We start from the raw sequence: 7,562 nt of genomic DNA on the forward strand, positions 1-7,562 counted from the left end.
CATTCCCGTGGTTACAAACAATTCTGAAGTGATCCATATACAATTTTCCTTTTTAGAAACCTCGCTGTGTTTTTATTTTGATATTATGTATTTATATAGTTATATGTAATAAAATTTATGATGTGTAGCCTTGTGACTCTTGGTTCTCAATTTCTTGCTACGATATAGTAGAGTCCTGCTACTTTTCGAGTTGACAATGTTTGGGGGTACTTTAAACATATGTGTTGGTCGTACCTAACCGCTTACTCTCTCCTGTGAGACATTTATTTATAAATATATACTATAGAGTTGCCTTAATATTAGAAATGGGAGGATGTTCTTTGGAACAATACCTAGCCCAGTAACTTTGCTAACTTCTGGAGACTATTGGTTATAAATAGCAGATAGGGGTTGCAAAATCTGGTGACAGAGCCTCTTTAAAGAGGCTCTGTCACCACATTATAAGTGGCCTATCTCCTATATAAGGAGATCGGCGCTATAATGTAGGTGACAGTAGTGGTTTTTATTTTAAAAAACTATCTGTTTTCTCCACTTTATTAGCGATTTTAGATTTATGCTAATGAGTTGCTTAACCCCTTAATGACCGGGCCTGTTTGGACCTTAATGACCAAGCCAGATTTGTTAAATCTGGTGTGTGTGACTTTATAAGAGAATAACTCAGCGAAAGTTTTGAATATCCAAGTAATTCTGACATTGTTTTTTCGTCACATGTTGTACTTTATTTTAGTGGTAAAAGTAGACTGATACGATTTACGGAAAGTAATAAAAAAATAGTAGAAATTTTGTAAAAATTATCATTTTTCCCTATTTTTAACGGCAATATGTCACATATGTACATACATACAGTACAATTTTTTTAATTAAATATATATTTCCATCTCTTTACTCTATTTTGGCAGCACTTTTGAAAAAAATATTTTTTTTTTGAGCAATTTAGATGACTTACAAGTTTAGTAATAATTTTATACATTTTGAAGTACATTTGGTTTTCCTGCACCAAGCCAGGTTTTCAGAGGCCCATAGGTGTCAGAATGGTGGAAACCCCCACAAGTTACCCCATTTTGCAAACTACACCCCTTAAAGTGTTTATTAAGGGGTGTTGTAAGTATTTTGACCCCACAGTTTTTTTGTAAGAATTCATGCAAAGCAGGCGTAAAAAAATATAATCTCACTTTTTTCATAAAAGTATCACTTTGAAGACCGATTTCTTTGTAAAGCGACCATGAGAATGAAGAAACACCCCCCAAAATCTATCGCCCTGTTTCTCCTGTTTTCAAAAATGCCCACATTGTGACCCTAATGCATTGCCTGTACACACGGCAGGGCCCGAAAGGAAAGGAACACCCGGAGACTTTCAGGTCTCATATTTTGCTTGAAAATGTTTTAGGCCCCACTGTATATTTGGAGAGGTTTTGAACTACCAGAACGATAGAAACTCCCCATAAACTACCCCATTTAGAAAACCAGACCCCTTAAGGTATTTATCTAGGGGTGTACTGAGTATTTTGACCCCACAGTTTTTTGCTAAATTTAATGCATAGCAGGTGAAAAAAAATAAAAAATCACATTTTCCATAAAAGTATCACTTTGAAGACCGATTTTTGTGTAAAGCGACCATAAGAATGAAGAAACACACCCCAAAATCTATCACCCTGTTTTCAAAAATGCCCACATTGTGACCCTAATGCATTGCCTGGACACACGGCAGGGCCCCAAAGGAAGGGAACACATGGAGACTTTCAGGTCTCATATTTTGCTTGAAAATGTTTTAGGCCCCACTGTATATTTGGAGAGGTTTTGAACTACCAGAACGATAGAAACTCCCCATAAACTACCCCATTTAGAAAACTAGACCCCTTAGGCTGTGTTCACACTGAGTTTTTTGCAGGAGGAAAATTCCTCCTGCAAAAACTGCTCCAGTAGGTTTTTGCACAGTGGTTTGACAAAAACTCGTCAAGACACTCGTCGAGGTTTTTTTTCCCTCTTTCTGACTCACTGAAATGGGGTTTTGGAGGCGGAAACCGCCTCAAGATGGGTCATGTTGCTTCTTTTTACCACGACGAGTTTTTTTTACTCGTGGTAAAAAAACTCGTCTGCCTCCCATTGAAATCAATGGGAGGCATTTTCGGGCATTTTTTGATGAGTTTTGCAGAGCGGTTTCTGCTCCAAAAAACTTGTCAAAAAACTCTGTGTGAACAGGGCCTAAGGTATTTATCTAGGGGTGTAGTGAGTATTTTGACCCCACAGTTTTTTGCTAAATTTAATGCATAGCAGGTGAAAAAAAATAAAAAAATCACTTTTTTCATAAAAGTATCACTTTGAAGACCGATTTCTGTGTAAAGCGACCATAAAAATGAAGAAACACACCCCAAAATCTATCACCCTGTTTCTCCTGTTTTCAAAAATGCCCCCATTGTGACCCTAATGTGTTGCCTGGACACACAGCAGGGCCCGAAAGAAAGGGAGCACCCGGAGGCTTTCAGGACTCCTATTTTGCTTGAAAAAGTTTTAGGCCCCACTGTATATTTGGAGAGGTTTTGAACTACCAGAACGATAGAAACTCCCCATAAACGACCCCATTTAGAAAACTAGACCCCTTAAGGTATTTATCTAGGGGTATAGTATTTTGACCCCACAGTTTTTTGCTAAATTTAATGCATAGCAGGTGAAAAAAAATTAAACTTCACTTTTTTCATAAAAGTATCAGTTTGAAGACCAATTTCTTTGTAAAGCGAACATGAAAATGAAGAAACAAACCCCAAAATCAATCACCCGGTTTCTCCTGTTTTCAAAAATACTCTCATTGTTGCCCCAATCTGCTTATTAGACATGTGGCTGGGCCAAAAAGAGAGGGAGCACCCTTTGGCTTTCAGGGCACAATTGAATAAATTCTCGGCCCCATATCATGCATTTAGAGGCATTGAGCTGCCTGAACAAAAAAAAAAAACACGCAGAAATGACCCCATTTTAAAAACTAAACCCCTAAAGGTATTCATCTAGTGGTGTAGTGGGCATGCGGACCAAAACATTTTTCAAGGAGGAAATAATGGGTATAATTTCAGACACTATGGGTATATAATGTTTTCTTCAAACTCTTATTACGTTTCCACATGAAATAGAGGAGACGTGGTAGAAGGTTATTTTGTTAGAAATATGCCACATGAATACATTTGTGCGGCATACAGAAGAGAAGTGAAGCCGTGTATTCATAACGGATACATGTCGCTATAGACGTATTTGCCTTTACTTATGACTATGTCTTGCTGAAGAAGCAGTTGGTGCCATTATGATGTCATTGTGGACAGAATTCTGTCCTAATATAAAATCAGTCAGAGAGGAAAAAATAAACTGTACTGGAGTGACGGGCAATATCTTCAAACAAATGGAGGAAAATGTATCCAACTATGTTGCAAACTCGAGTCTGTTCACTAGATAGAAGAACCTGCAGGGTTGTCATGACAAGGTTTTTTTTTTTCAGTGACTGGTTGTACAACGTCTCTTTAGCTCCATCAATCCTTATGAGGGACGAATGTGCCAAGTGACGCGGTACACCATAACAGGCCCCTGCCCGGCAAGGTAGAAACCGCTATGTGCACAAAACAACCAATCACCTACAGAATATATAAAGGGACAATGTCCAAAACCATCTATAGGAACAGTAAAGGATCACTAATCCCCAAAATTATGTCAGTATTTCCAGAAGAACCGTAACAAAGCCCATGGTGTATTGATAAGGAACAGCTCGATTATTAGAGATCCTCCAAAAAAAAAAATATCATGCCCGTATCACGGTACAGAATTAGGAATGTAACAGCTGTATGTGGCAGGACATAGTCATAAGAAAAAGGAAATACATCCCCAATTTATTCTTGTAACCATTGCTAAAATGCACGACTTCCACTAATTCAGGGGCGGCATGGGCCGCAGGTGTTGGATTTATCTACTAATAAATGCAATGCCCACATTTATTTTTTATTTCAAGAACACTTGTGAGGTCCATGTTCTGAATAGACAGATGTGGGCTCCTGCACAATAAACTGTATTCATTTGTGAGTGATCAAGTCCTGGATTTAATTGTCCAAGAAATGTATCATAAAAAAATCATAGATAAAATTAATAATTAGAAACGGTGTGGTAGGTCTCAAAACAGGGGTAGTTGCACAGGCCTGGATTTGAAGGGCACATGGGGCAGTAAAACCGGGTATCCCTCCTCTTTCCGTGTTTACTGCACACCCAGCATCTCCTTTGGGGGTATTCCTTACTCTCAGTGGCAGGGACGGGGTGAAGGAAGTGGCGCTCAGTGAGCCTTTTGACATTCTCTGACTCAAAGGAGTCTCCAGGTGCGGGGGAGTCAAACAGGAGGTGCTCTATAATTTTCTCCTGATACTGGAGGAAACTGAGCGTTCCCTGGGTCTTGTACAGCACATAGCTGTTGTAAGTGGCCATCTGGATAAGGTAGATCGCTACCTTTTTATACCAGGCCCTAGTTTTGCGCTTGACCAGGTACGGTTGTAGGACCTGGTAGATAGATCGACTCCCCCCATGAACTTGTTATAGTCCACCACGCAGACCGGTTTCCTCTTATCAGAGGTAGCGCCCCTCTCTCTCACTGCCACTGTGGTGTCCTCGTGCACGGTGGAGAGCATGTACATGTCCTTTTTGTCACTCCATTTTATTGCGAGCAACTGGTCACTAGTGAATGAGAGTGACGCACCCCTTACTAGTCGCCTGGACACCAGCTGTTGAGGGAAGCCGACTCTATTTTTTCGTACCGTCCCACAGGCCCCTGTATTCGCAGCATGGAGGGACTTATACAGGGGGACACTGGTGTAGTAATTGTCGGTGTACAAATGGTACCCTTTCTGTAGGAATGGCACCATGAGTTCCCAGACAATTTTCCCACTAATGCCAATATCCTCTGGGCATCCTGGGGGATTAAGGTGGCGGTCCCTGCCCTCATATATAAAAAAGGCACAGGTGTAGCCCGTTGTGCTCTCGCACACCTTATAGAGTTTCACTCCGTATCGGGCTCTTTTGGAGGGGATATATTGGCGAAACGATAGACGGCCCTTGAAGGCCATAATGGACTCGTCTACCGCTATTTTTTGGCCTGGGGTGTACAAATTTAGAAAAGACTCAGATAGGAGGGAGATGAGGGGTCTCAACTTGTTGAGGCGATCATGGCCTGGGTCACTTCTTGGGGGGATTTGGGAGTTGTCCGAGAAGTGCATGAAGCGCATTAGCGTCTCATAGCGCGTTCGGGTCATGACAGCAGCAAATACAGGGGTGCTATGGATAGCGCTAGTAGCCCAGTAAGAGCGGATAGAAGGTTTTTTTTACTATCCCCATATTTAGGGTAATTCCCCAAAAATTTTTCATTTCACAAACGGTTGTGGGGATCCATCCTCTGGAATAGTAAGAACTGGGATTTTGGGTGACAAATTGCCTACCGTATAAATTCGTCTGCTGGACGATTAGTTCCAGGACCTGATCGCCTATAAAAAAATTTAAAAAGTTATAGGGGGTAAAATTTGTGACATCAGAGTTGATGCCTGGAGTCGCTGTAAATGGCGGAATTTGGGGGGAGAAAGAAACTGCAGGATCCCACATTGCGGGAGGGACTGCAGTACTAGGCCCGGCTCCTGACGCTTCACCGCTGACCGCTGCGTCCACCACCATAGGGCTGGGAGGTCCAGTGGCAGAAGCAGAACTTGTGTCGCTTTCTGAGCCAAGTTCTGCTTCTGACGCAGTGTCCGTATCACTGCCGGAACCGCTAGAGCACAGCATGGCGTATGCCTGCTCTGCAGAGAACATTCTGCGGCTTCTGCGGTTCATTATTTTCTAACACTAAACTAACAAGTACATTTTTATTTTTTTAGTATTTTAAATTTTTGGGGGATTTTTTTTTTTTTTATATAATATAGACACAACACTAACGGAAAAAAATAAAAAAATACGGTAAACCGCAGTTAATTACAGCAACTAAAACTAATTCAGCGGAAAAAAAAGAATTACCGGTAATCTGGCGTGATTACGGGTAATCTGGGGTGATTACGGACAATATCGGAACACTGGCGAGTAAGTATGTGGTGTATTTTACAGTATAATACAGCACAAGATTTCTATAGTATTTCTCTCTCTCCACTCACAGATCAACTACAGTGAGAGGAGGGAGAGAAGAGCACAAATCTTGTGCTGTATTGTGAAAATATGGGACTATGGTCACTGTGATAGGTATATCACAGTGACCATCTGATCAGGGACCAATTATCAGGGTCCCTGATCAGTTTCTATTTACAGGCAGAATAGCTGCCTTAGACTCACAGCGCCATTTTCTTTTTTCCCGGCAGTTAGGGATGGGGGGGGGGCACAGGGGGGGGACGGGGGACACGATCGGAGGCAGCAGGGGGCCTAAGCAGCAGTTTTTTTTATCTCCTCTCACCAAACATACATGGTGAGAGGAGATAAAATCATCATTTGCATCGGCACATTTATTGTAACGGCGGTCGCCGGTATTCGTTGAATACCGGCGATCGCCGGTATGGGGACCGCAAACAGCGGTCCCCAGTCACTGCTCCAAGCCCTCAGCTACCTCCGGCAGCTGAGAGCAGGGAGCTAAACCTCTCCCCGGCGGCGCTATTTTATTCCGATGCCGCGACGTAAAAAGTCTATGGCATCGGAATAAAGCCCGTTAGTGACCGACGTAGAAACACGATGGGCCGGTCACTAACGGGTTAATGCCCAAGTGGGCGTGTTTTTAACTTTAGACCAAGTGGGCGTTGTACAGGGGAGTGTATGACGCTGTACAACCAGACCAATCAGCGTCATGCACTCCTCTCCATTCATTTACTCAGCGCATAGGGATCCTTTTAGATCACTATGTGCTGTCTTATACTAACACATTAACAATACTGAAGTGATTAGACATAATGTTATATTGTAATAGTTCAAACTTTTATGGACGCGGCAATACCAAGTATGTTTATTTAATTTTTTTAACAATGCTTTAGGGGGGAAAATGGGAAAAGGAGGGTTTTTGAACTTTTAATATTTTTTTTTGTACATGAAAAAAAGCTTTAACTGATTTTTACTTTTTTTATTTTTTAAGTCTCCCTAGTGGATTTGAACCAGCGATCATTGGATCGCTTGCACTATATACTGTGATACTAATTGATTGCAGTATATCGTGTTTCTGACAGGCTCCTATTAAGGCTTTATAGGAGTACAAAGATGGCAGACCTTGGGGCCTTCATTAGACCCCCAGGCTGCCATGTCAACCATTGGCACTCCACGATCGCATCACAGGGGGGGGCAACGGGCTATCAGAGGGGGGTCGTCCCCCTCTTTCCGATGCTTTTGATGCCGTGGTCGCTATTGCGCAGCATTTAAGGGGTTAGGAGAGCGTGATCGCGCTCGTTATAGTCAAGTGTCAGCTGTAATATACAGCCGACACCCGCGTTGTATGGCAGCATCCGTAATTGCGGAAGCGTTACTATGCGACAGCAGCGAATACCCTAAGAAAATGGCGCCTGAGCAATCATGTGACCTTTTCAAGGGGTCGG

The sequence above is a fragment of the Rhinoderma darwinii genome, chromosome 1 (genome assembly GCF_050947455.1).
Source record: "Rhinoderma darwinii isolate aRhiDar2 chromosome 1, aRhiDar2.hap1, whole genome shotgun sequence".
NCBI classification, from domain to species: domain Eukaryota; kingdom Metazoa; phylum Chordata; class Amphibia; order Anura; family Rhinodermatidae; genus Rhinoderma; species Rhinoderma darwinii.